We start from the raw sequence: 12815 nt of genomic DNA, 5'->3' as shown, positions 1-12815 counted from the left end.
CAGACCATGTGACTTCTTTGTACAGATGATCAGATGTTCTTCTATTCTTTTGACGCACAAGATGTTCTTATCCAGTGGTTGTGTGCGGTCACATGTTCAGTTCAACCGCACACGCTCTGGAGCAGCTGTCTTGCACGCGCTCTGTGGCTATGCGTGTGCTCCTGACAAACACTCAGTGACCGTTGATACAGTGAATGTTCAAGTATCTGAGGCATGCCTGCCCTCAACCCCTCATGCATGCACATATACATTTTACAAGTTAAATGAAGAGTCTTGATCAGACACAGACACACTGAATTCATAGCTGAAGGGACTTAAATCATAAGGCTGTAGATTACACATGTCCTTTTTATTGGTGCTTGCTTGTTTAAAGGCAAGCATCTCAATAACACTTTACAATAAGGTTCCATTTGTTGACATTAATTTTACTACATTAGTTAACTATTAAAAACAAAATGTATAGCTATTCGACATTTACCAATGCATTATTAAAATATTAAAAAAAAGAAAATGTCACCCAAAATTGAAAATTTACTCATCCAAGATGTACAGTAAATGAGTCTGTTTCTTCATCATAACAGATTTGGAGAAATTTAGCATTACATTATTTGTTCATCAATGGATCATCTGCAGTGAATGGGTGCCGTCAGAATGATTGTCCAAACATCTGATAAAAACATCACAATAATCCACAAATAATCCATACTTCTCCATCAAGGGCCTAAGGGAGAGTGAATTTTCAGCAGATTTTCATTTTTGGTTGTTGCATTAATACTGTAACAAATATTTTGTATTAAAGGTAACCCCAGGTATTAAGACTTGTATGGCTAAGTATAACATAAAAGATGTCCTCTGGCTGAAATATGTAGTAATAAACCCATGAAAAAAAAAAATCCACATCGTTTTATACATATTTTGGCCTATGGGGGCAGCATTATTTAAATGACATCAAATGGTTGCACTAGGTGATCTACTGGCACTACCTGTTACTGTTTTTACCGCAGCACAATTCGGAAAATAAAATACTCATAAAATACCACATTGTGCTGCTTTTGGTTGTAATTTTTTATTCGAAGGGCATGTAGAAGCGATATTAGTCTTTGCTTCACTGCATATCTAATATTTTATTTCATTTGATTTCTTTTATTTTAGGTCTGGGAAACATGTTTGGCTCTAAGGGGTACTGACATGGATTTGCATAATCACTCTGGAAATCCTATGAGTTTTAATGTAAGTTTGAAACAGTCACCGTGATTTTGCCAAGTACGTCGTGTTCCTAAATTAACATCTTCTGATGATCCTGGATCAACATTATTGTCCAAAATGAACCCCATCCCTGCCCCTTAACCTAACCTTACCCATAATTTATTCCTAAAATTAGTGGGAAATGATAGCTGAGCAACAAGGGTGTAGAAGCACCTAACCCTGATTGTAAGCCAAAAACAGATATTTCCTGAAAAGTTATGTATTCTGATTGGTTGATTGGAATGTTGTTCCAGGATCAACAAGGATGTTGATCCAGGAACATGTTGTACTTGGTGAAATCACGCTCACTGTTTGAAACCAGTGGGATGGGAGTTTTCTGATGGCCATCTGCTCCTCCTTGGAATGTTATTTACTGACTATACTGATAAAGAGTGACTTTCCGAATTTTCTGAAGGGAGTGACAAACTATTTCCCTATGGGACTAAGGGGGGAAAACATTTGGAATTTACAGATAATGACTGATAAATAATTATGGGAAACTAATTATCCCTCTTGTCATACAAAGACAAAAAATATGGCCTCATTTCAGGGATCAGCACATGGGTAGAATGTAGGTAAAAAATTTACATGAAATAATTAAAAATAAACATTAAATAGTATGTGAAAGGAATGAGTTATGAAATATTTTGTATAAACATAGCTGCAATTCCAAGACCTTTGACCATAACCTGAACCCAGACCTGATCTAATGAAAACCAGACTGCTTCCAGGACCAGGGACATTCCTGTGCCTTACATTTTCATGTTCCCATCATATATGTCTTAATATAAAATATTAGATTCAGAATTTAGAAGATATACATTTATATTGGGTTTTTATCACAACCTCTAAAATCTAAAAGAAAATTCCCTTTTTTTTCTATTATCTTTTCCAAAAAAAAAAAAGTATTTTTACAGTATTTTAATTATACTGTTAATAAATTTTTTTTACATTATATTGTTTTCATATTCTTGTGAATATTGTTTAAAATACTTTTGTCTGTCTTTCATTTTGTCTGTCTGAATTCTTGACATTTTTTAAATATGCCTTTAAAACAGCTCCTTAATGACATCATCCTACAGGAAGTGACATCATTTTAGAGGGAAAACAACACAACAAATATCAGTAAATATTAACAGTGGGTTAAATGAATTCTACAATTTATTTATCTTTTTTAGCCATTTTGTAAATAATCAAGTTATAATTAATAAAGTTTGTATGTCTGAACAATTAAAAGAGCATATTTCTGAAAATCTGGTTTATTCTTCTATATAAACAAAAACTTTCTTTTTTTTTAAAAAAAAGTTAGAGTTCAAAAGCCACTGCATTTCAGGAATGACCCCAGAACACAAAGATACAGAGCAAATATAAATCCACTCTGAAAGACATGTTTGGCCACTATAAAGGTTTAGACAAAAATGCTCCTAACCTCAACTATACAGTACGCCTACTGTATTTATTATTCATCTAGCCAAGAATGTGACCTATGTAGACACTTTCCCCATCTGTATATTTATGTTTAACATATATTCCAACTCCTTATTCTAAAATACAATGTTGTGTCCTCCTCTTGCAGAAGTGCATTCTGGGAACTGACAACATTCAGACCCTTTAATCAGCAGGCTCCCCCTCTGTGACCACACACACCCTGTAATAAACTCTGTGTGTGCCACCTATTCTCATGGAATAAATAGATGCGTTCTTTCTGGCCAGTTCTTTTCACCATACCACACTCTGATTACAGGACGACATGTTCAGGAAGTAGCTACTGCCATTTTTGGGGGAATAGAGAACTGGCTCCCTTCATTAGCCTCCATTATTTGAAATGGGAGTGCCAACACTGAAACAATTTTCACTCAGAATTTGTTAGTACATTTTACACATACAGTAATAATACAGAAACAACTGGTCTTCCTGAGTCAACCGCAAACAAGCTCCCAAACCCCTCTGAAAACCTACTGAAAACCAAAAACTCTTTGACTGGTTAAAGCATTTTTTTGGTGGAAACTATTATACTGTGTTTGGAATAAAATTTGGAACTAAAACACTACAAACATTGAGTTGGTTTATAATTAATAGAGCAAGTGTGATGAAACTGCTTGGAAATGCAGAAATTCAAAATTTATAAAAAGAAAATAAGATGGGAAGTTTTGTAAATATTTGCTTTTGCTAAGTTAGAGGAACAAGCAGGAGGGAGAACAGTGCCCAGTGCATTAACCACAGCCACCTTAATCAAATCACAAGACAATGTCCACACTGTTTATTTGAAAGGTTTAGCTACTTTAGCAACATTAATTAACATATTTATTTATACATTCATCAACTCTCCAGTCTCCAACTGTCACGTACAGTGTTACAGGAAACACAGGAGAGGGAACCAATTGCAGGTAAGTCCTTTATTTAAGGGGTAATCCAAAGGGATAAACAGTCCAGGCAGGGTCAAAACCAGAATATCCAAACAGAACATAAACAAGACACGAAGACAAGGTAAGGCAAGGCAAGGCAAGGCAAGGCAAGAAGAGACGGACGTGAATAACTATAAACATTAAACAAGGACTCCGTAACACAGACTCAGACAGACCGGGTATAAATACACAGAAGGATAATGAGGGAACAGGAGACAGGTGGGGAACAATCAATTACTCAACAAGAGGAAGGTGACCAAATAAGGGAACAGGAAGTGATAAGGAGACAGACACCGTGAGAAAGGAGGACACCTAGTGGAAACCCAGGGAACACAACCCAGACACTGTGACAGGACCCCCCCTCTACGGAGCAGCTCCCAGACGCTCCACGACAAGACACGACACAGACCAGGAGGGAGGCGGACAGGTGGAGGCTCAGGGGGAGGGACGGAGGGCCAGACTCACTGAGGGGAACAGACAGAAACATAACAGAAACCAAGAAACACAAAACAGAAATCCATGAAGGACATCATGTGGCGCCCCCCAGGGCGGAGCAGAAGACCACCACAGCCATGTGGTCAAGGCGGAAGCCCCCCAGGGCGGAGCAGAAGACCACCACAACCATGTGGTCAGGACGGAAGCCCCCCAGAGCCAGAGTCCTCCAGGGCGGAGCGGAAGACCCCCACAGCCGTGTGGTCAGGGCGGAAGGCCCCCAGGGCGGAGCAGAAGACCACCACAGCCATGTGGTCAGGACCAGAGCCCCCCAAGGCGGAGCAGACCTCCGTGCGGCTGGACCAACGGGACGACGAAACTCTGGTAATTCCCTGGTGTCCTTACTGGACTCCAGAAGATTGGTGCTGGCCTGACACTGCTCATGAAGATCATTGGTGACTTGTATTTGCTCATGAAGATCAATGGTGACTTGCCTTTGTTCATGAAGATCAGAGGTGACTTGACTCAGTCCTTGAAGATCACCGGTGACTTGACTCAGTCCTTGAAGATCACCGGTGATTTGACTCAGTCCTTGAAGATCACCGGTGACTTGAATCAGTCCTTGAAGATCACCGGTGACTTGACTCAGTCCTTGAAGATCACCGGTGACTTGACTCAGTCCTTGAAGGTCACCGGTGACTTGACTCAGTCCTTGAAGGTCACCGGTGACTAGCCCTGACTCTGGAGGATCAGCGGTGACTAACCCTGACTCTGGAGGATCAGCGGTGACTAGGCCTGACTCTGGAGGATCAGCGGTGACTAGCCCTGACTCTGGAGGATCAGCGGTGACTAGCCCTGACTCTGGAGGATCAGCGGTGACTAGCCCTGACTCTGGAGGATCAGCGGTGACTTGACTCGACTCTGGAGAGTTCACTGGCACCTGACTCGACTCTGGAGAGGTCACTGGCACCTGACTCGACTCTGGAGAGGTCACTGGCACCTGACTCGACTCTGGAGAGGTCACTGGCACCTGACTCGACTCTGGCACCTGACTCGACTCTGGAGAGTTCACTGGCACCTGACTCGACTCTGGAGAGTTCACTGGCACCTGACTCGACTCTGGAGAGTTCACTGGCACCTGACTCGACTCTGGAGGGTCAGCTGAGACTCTCATCCTGTGCAGCTGCACTGGGCAAGCAGCCATCTTGGGCCATGACTCTGGACAGGCGGCCATCTTGTACTGTGGTGCTGGGCTGGCGGCCATCTGGGGTTGTGGCGCTGGACTGGCGGCCATCTTGTACTGTGGCGGTGGACCGGTGGCCAATTTGGGCATTGGCGCTGGGTTAGCGGCCATCTTGTGCTGTGGCGCTGGACTGACGGCCATCTTGTGCTGTGGCGCTGGACTGACGGCCATCTGGTGCTGTGGCGCTAGGCTGACGGCCATCTTGGGCTGTGGAGCTGAACCGGTGGCCAATCTGGGCATTGGGGCTGGGCTGGCGGCCATCTTGGGCTGTGGCGCTGGAACGGTGGCCAATTTGGGCATTGGAGCTGGGTTAGCGGTCATCTTGTGCTGTGGCGCTTGGCTGGTAGCCATCCTGGGCAGTGGTGCTGGACTGGCGGCCATCTTGGGTTGTGGCGCTTGGCTGGTTGCCATTCTGGGCAGTGGTGCTGGGCTGACGACCACCCCGCCGGAAGAGACAGAAGTGGCTGGGGCATCCCACCGAAGCCGATGCTGCAGGTAGCACACGAATTCCCAGAATTCCAGTGTCTCTAACTGCGCCATCTCCTCCTGAGACACTGGTTCATCCAGCCCGCCATTAAAATAGTCTTTAAGGGCTGCGTCATTGTATCCCATGCCCTCGGCCAGGGACCAGAACACCTGTGCCAGGGCAACCACCTCATTGCCCTCTTGGCGGAGGGCGATCAACTTCAGATACTTCGCCCTCCGCTCCGCCATCCTGGCTGGGGAGCGGGAAAAAGACATACCGCTGGTTCCTTGTGTGACGGAGTCCTTCTGTCACGTACAGTGTTACAGAAAACACAGGAGAGGGAACCAATTGCAGGTAAGTCCTTTATTTAAGGGGTAATCCAAAGGGATAAACAGTCCAGGCAGGGTCAAAACCAGAATATCCAAACAGAACATAAACAAGACACGAAGACAAGGTAAGGCAAGGTAAGGCAAGGCAAGGCAAGGCAAGAAGCGACGGACGTGAATAACTATAAACATTAAACAAGGACTCCGTAACACAGACTCAGACAGACCGGGTATAAATACACAGAAGGATAATGAGGGAACAGGAGACAGGTGGGGAACAATCAATTACTCAACAAGAGGAAGGTGACCAAATAAGGGAACAGGAAGTGATAAGGAGACAGACACCGTGAGAAAGGAGGACACCTAGTGGAAACCCAGGGAACACAACCCAGACACTGTGACACCAACAAGAATAACTGCTGAATTTATGAAGTTAGGCATCAAAGGTTGAAACCACTTAAAGGGATAATTCACCCCTACCCCCACCCCCACCCCCCCAAAAAAATGTCCATGAGGATGAGTAATTCCAAATCCGAAAGACCTTTGATAATCTCTGTAACACAAATTAAGATATTTCTGAAATGCAAGAGCTTTCTGAACCTGCTTTCTGAACATAACTACCACGTTTAAGACCCAGAAAGGTAGTAAGGACATTGTAAAATAATAATAACTTTATTCAACAATTTCAATGTCAGTCGATGTGTGTTCACAGTGCATGCATGTGGTGCTGCTGTGTCAAAGACTGGCACAGAAAAGTAGAAATTGTCAAATTGTCGTATTTTTTGTTTTCTTTGCACACAAAAAGTATTCTCTTAGCTTCATAAAATAAAGGTTGTACCATTGCTGTCACATGGACTAATTTAATGATGTCCTTACTGCCTTTCCAGACCTTGAAAGTGGAAGTTGGATTGATGTCTATGCAGGTTCAGAAAGCTCTTGGATTTCATCAAAAATATCTTAACTTGTGTTCCGAAGTTGATCAAAGATCTTACGGGTTTGGAACGACATGAGGGTGAGTAATTAATGACAGAATTTTCATTTTTGAGAATTTTCATTTAAATATCCCTTTAAACCCTGGGTTAAGTGGCGTTAATCACTTTTGAACGTTGAATAATAACTTTAAACCTGGTTTGTGAACCACAATATTTATTTAAATTAATTTAAATTTGAAGTTAATTTTTTAAAAATCCATATTAGCAGGTGTCTAATGCAGTTTGTTGTCAGAAAGTGTTGATGGTCTCTGATTGAATGGAGGCTGAAAGCTAAGGTACCAATTAACTTTGTATCTCACTGTGATGGACCTTCATCATATCAAAGTTAACGGTGATGTATGTAGGATTTACACCAAGTGGTTGAACTGGGTATTGCAGTCCAAATTCAAAATATTGGAGAGGGTTTTTTTTACACGACCCCTCCTCCTCAGACTCGACGCAGGCAGATTGCTTGATGATGAATGAAATGAAATGAAATACACAGTGTTTTCCCCAACTGGCACCCAGGGTGCCAAAATAGAATTGGGTAAACTGGCAGTGGGCGGGTTCACAAACCAAAACAAAACCAAAACATTTGCAAGGGATAATAACCTACTGTAGCAATGTTTTTCAGATAAACAAGTATGTTAACTTAGCATGTTTCTTAAATATCTGCAAACATATTATGGTATTTTTATGCTTTAGTAGAGTAAAAAAACTAAACTTACATACAGCACCTTTAAAGAGTTAGTTCACCCAAAAATGAAAATTATGTCATTAATAACTCACCCTCATGTCGTTCCAAACCCGTAAGACCCGTAAAACATCTCGGTTACGTATGTAACCTTGGTTCCCTGAATAGGGAACGAGATACTGCGGTGACGTCACCACGTATGGGAACACCTTCGGTGTGACGAATGTCTGAAGCCCTATACCATCCCGCCAATCCTATTGGCCAAATAGCGCGTGGCACCGCCCAGCATGCGTAGGCATATATATACCTGGTGCCGCGCGCCATTTACCTCAGATTTCATGACGAAGAAGAGAAGAAAGCTATCAAGGTATGGCACGGCCAGAACCGCAGCATCTTGTTCCCTATTCAGGGAACCAAGGTTACATACGTAACCGAGATGTTCCCTTTCATAGGTCACTTCGATGCTGCGGTGACGTCACCACTTATGGGAACGCTATACCATCACGCCTGACGTACCTGATAGCTTGGATCCAAGGAAGCATCTGCTCAAGCGGAGAGAACCCGGGAGCCAGGAGCCATCCTCACATCCAGACTGTAAGATCTGATAAAAGTGCTCGGTGAGGACCAGCCTGCCGCAGCACAGATATCATCCAAAGAAGATCCCCTGAGAAAGGCTTGAGAAGAAGCCACTGCTCTTGTGGAATGACCTTTTACTCCTAAGGGCGAAGCGAGCCCGCGCGCCTCATAGGCCAAGGAAATAGCCTCCACCAGCCAATGGGACATGCGCTGTTTCGTAACTGCATGGCCCTTATTCTTATGTCCATATTATGTCCAATCTCCACCGGAGAGCCCGCTAACAGATTGATGAGATCCGCAAACCACGGCTGTGTGTGCCATCGCGGAGCCACCAGCAACAGCTGTCCCACTCTGTCCCGCCGTATTCTGCATAATACCGCTGGGACCAGACGAATCGGAGGAAACGCATACAAACTTGTCCTGGGCCAGCTGTGAGCTAGCGCATCCAGACCCAGGGGTGATGGAGGGCATAGGGAGAACCATAGCGGGCAATGCGTAGTCGTGCTCGACGCGAATAAATCCACTTTCGCTTCCCCGAAAATATGCCATAGGTGATTCACCGTTTGGGGGTGTAATCTCCATTCCCCTTGTTCCAGAGCCTGCCTGGATAGTAAATCCGCTCCGAAGTTCAGTCGTCCGGGGATGTGAACAGCCCGGATCGACAGAAATCTGTCGTGAGACCAAAGAAGAATACGCCTCGCCAGTCTGCACAGAGGGCGAGAACGTAATCCTCCCTGATGGTTCAGATAAGCCACGACCGCAGTGTTGTCCGTTCTGAGAAGCACATGACGGCCGGTCAGTAGACTCGAAAAATACTGGAGAGCCAGAAAAACCGCCAGTAATTCCAATTTGTTTATGTGCCAGCTGCGTTGTGCCGCTGTCCACACTCCGTGGGCTGGGCGCCCCTGACAAACAGCTCCCCACCCGGTCAAAGACGCATCTGTCGTGACAGTCTCTCGGGAAGCACAAATTCCCAGCCGAACCCCGGTGAGGAGAAATTCGGCTGATGTCCATTGTTTTAACGACATCACACACCTCTGTGTCACCGAGATCGTTCGATGCGGAGAACAACGGGGTGAAATATTCTGTCGTTTCGTCCACCACTGAAACGGGCGCATGTAAAGCAAACCCAGATGAATCACGGGAAGCGCCGCCGCCATTAGACCTAGTAGTCTGAGGCACAGTCTCACTGTCACTGTGTGACCCGCCCTGAAGTGCTGAACGTATGACGTAATCGACTGAGCGCGCGGGACAGAAAGCTTTGCTGTCATCGCGCGAGAGTCCAATTCTATTCCCAGGAAGGTAATCCGTTGAGAGGGGATTAATACACTTTTCTGGAAGTTTGTGCGTAAACCCAGGCTGTGTAAATGATTCAGCACAATATCTCGATGAGAGTGTGCTTGAGTCTGAGATTGCGCTAACACCAGCCAGTCATCCAGATAGTTTAACACACGGACGCCCCGGAGCCGCAACGGGGCCAGAGCTGCGTCCATGCATTTTGAGAATGTACGGGGAGCTAGCGCTAAGCCAAAGGGAAGAACGCGGTACTGATACGCTTTGCCCTCCAAAGCGAATCTGAGGAACTTCCGGTGTCTCTTGATGATCTGAATATGAAAATAAGCATCCTTCAGATCGATCGTGACAAACCAGTCGTTTGGTTGAATCTGAGACAAAATAGATTTTACCGTCAACATCTTGAATTTGCTCGACCTGAGTGCAAGATTTAGACGGCGTAAATCCAGAATGGGTCGTAATCCGCCGTCCTTTTTTGGTACCACAAAATAACGGCTGTAAAACCCTGACTCCATCTGAGAGGGGTGTACTTCTTCTATAGCCCCTTTGCTCAGTAGAGCTAACATTTCCTGTCTCAGCACCGCCATGTCCATCGGTTTCATCACCGTGGAGAGAATTCCGCGGAAAGGGGGCGGGCCTTTCCGAAACTGAATGGTGTATCCGTGACAAATTGTGTGTAACACCCATTGAGAAATGCCGGGCAAGCGTTCCCACGCGGCCCGAAACAATATTAGCGGTTTCAACATGTTCGTTTCCTGCAACGCTGTTGCACACATAGAAATGTCCGGGCACGAAAGACTCACGGTGTTCGTGCACAGGGGAAGTATATGCATAGCAGACGTTGCATCTCGTTGTACGTAATCCTGAAACGTGTCCACGGCAGGAATTAGGCCAACAGATTGAGCATCGGGCTCTGCCGCTAGCGAAACAGCGGCGGCTGTGCGAGCCGTCATGACGGGCCGTTCGATGACGACCCTTTGAAGCGCTCCTCGAGCTCTGAAAACTGGATCGTGCAGAGTGTCTGAGGAAGCGATTGGTGTTACATTTCGCTCCAATGCTGTTCGAGGCGCTGTTTGCGGCGAAACAGTCAGGGTTTGAGCGTGGGGACTGCAATGAGAGTGTTGGATGCGCGAAAGCGGTCCAACAGCGCTCTCTAGCGGAGGGCACAGTCCCTGGCAGGCAGCGAAAAAATCAGGAGCTGCTGTTAGGTGCCCGAGAACCCGAGAGCCTTTTTCGCTGGCGTTGTTGAGCCGGTGGAACAACCCTAGGGCCCCAGTCCTTGCGAGGGGGCGCCATAGGTGAAGGCTCTTCCCGAGAGGGCACTCGCTGGCGGTGAGAGGAGGTTGAGCGAGAACGCGCGGGCGCCTGACGGCGTTCAACCTCTCTGGGTCTGCGGGGAATCAGCTGGCGGAAAGCGGCTGATTGCTGTTTCGCTGCTCTGAACTTCTCCACCACTGAAGTGACCGCCTCCCCAAATAAACCGTCCTTAGACACAGGGGCATCCATGAGGAAAGATTTATCCTTTTCCTTTATGTCGGTGAGATTAAGCCAGAGGTGGCGCTCAACCCTAATTAATCCAGCCATGGAACGGCCCACTGCTCGAGCAGTATGTTTGGTAGCACGAAGCGCCAAATCAGTTGCTCGCCGTAGTTCCTTGACCGCCTCAGGTGTAATGCCGTCCCCCTCGTCCAATCCTTTTAACAGCTCCGCTTGGTAGGCCTGAAGGACCGCCATAGAATGAAGCGAAGCAGCCGCTTGGCCAGCGGCCATATAGGATTTTCCCACTAAACTAGACGTGACTCGACACGCCTCCGAGGGTAGGAGGGGGCGGGACTTCCACGCCGCAGCCGAATTAGGCGCAAGATGTTCGGCGAGAGTCTCTTCCACCGGCGGTATCGCTGTATAGCCATGACTCGCCATGCCCGAAATGGTGGCGAAATCCGCGGCCACAGTGTTAGTGATGCGCGCCGCAAACGGCTGTTTCCAGGACCTCGAAACCTCCTGGTGGAGGTCCGGGAAAAAGGGTAAAGGCCTCCGGGGCTGCGAAGGTGTCCGACTAGTTAGGAAACGGTCGTCCAGCTTCGAAGAAGGTTGGGCCTCGGCCTTCTCAACCTCCCATTCCAGCCCCAATGTACCCACTGCATGGGAAACCACATCCAACAGCTCACTGTAGGAGGGGGAAACACGCCTCTCCTGTCCACTAGGAGGGAGAGGGCTCGTGTCGGCCGCGAAGTCCTCAGACCCCGAGGCCGCAGTGGAAAGAACGTCGTCATCATGGCGGTCACAACCGAAGGAGATGGCACTACATGCCCCCGGTGTGGGCCGTAAATCCTCACAGGAAAAGACGACAGGTTCAAAAGTTTTCCTGTGTATTAGGGTAGGGGAGAGCGAACGATGCGGAGAGTAATTTTCCATCGCTGAACTGTCCTCGAACTCCATGTCACACGTGTCACCCCAAGCTATCACCTCGTGCGGTGCCTCGGCAGTCGCAGAAGTGGTGTGGCGGGGGTTAGACACGGCAACATCGGAGAACACATCTACCCTAGAGCGAAGCACCCTGAGTCGCAGGCCATCGCAATGGGGGCATGAAGAAAGGCCGCTAAGCGCCTCCTGTGCGTGGTGTAAGCCTAGGCAAACTACGCACCTGTCATGAGTGTCCCCCCGAACAATGTACCTGGTACACGGGTCCTTACACTTCTTGAAACTCATTGCGTCCGCGGAGAGGAGTATACTGCTCATAGACGATCGCTGAGAACGCGAGACGATAGGGCACAGAAGATTCGCTTCGTACTGAAGGAATGAAATCTGAGGTAAATGGCGCGCGGCACCAGGTATATATATGCCTACGCATGCTGGGCGGTGCCACGCGCTATTTGGCCAATAGGATTGGCGGGATGGTATAGGGCTTCAGACATTCGTCACACCGAAGGTGTTCCCATACGTGGTGACGTCACCGCAGCATCGAAGTGACCTATGAAAGGGAACTCATCTTTGGAACACAGTGTAAAATATTTTAGATGTAGTCCGAGAGCTCCCTCCATTGAAACTGTGTGAATGGTCTACTGTCCATGTCCAGAAAGGTAAGAAAAACATCATCAAAGTAGTCCATGTGACATCAGAGGGTCAGTTAGAATTTTTTGAAGCATCGAAAATACATTTTGGTC

Source organism: Carassius carassius, chromosome 30 (assembly GCF_963082965.1).
Source record: "Carassius carassius chromosome 30, fCarCar2.1, whole genome shotgun sequence".
In the NCBI taxonomy this organism is placed as follows: domain Eukaryota; kingdom Metazoa; phylum Chordata; class Actinopteri; order Cypriniformes; family Cyprinidae; genus Carassius; species Carassius carassius.
This window is presented reverse-complemented; position numbering follows the sequence as displayed.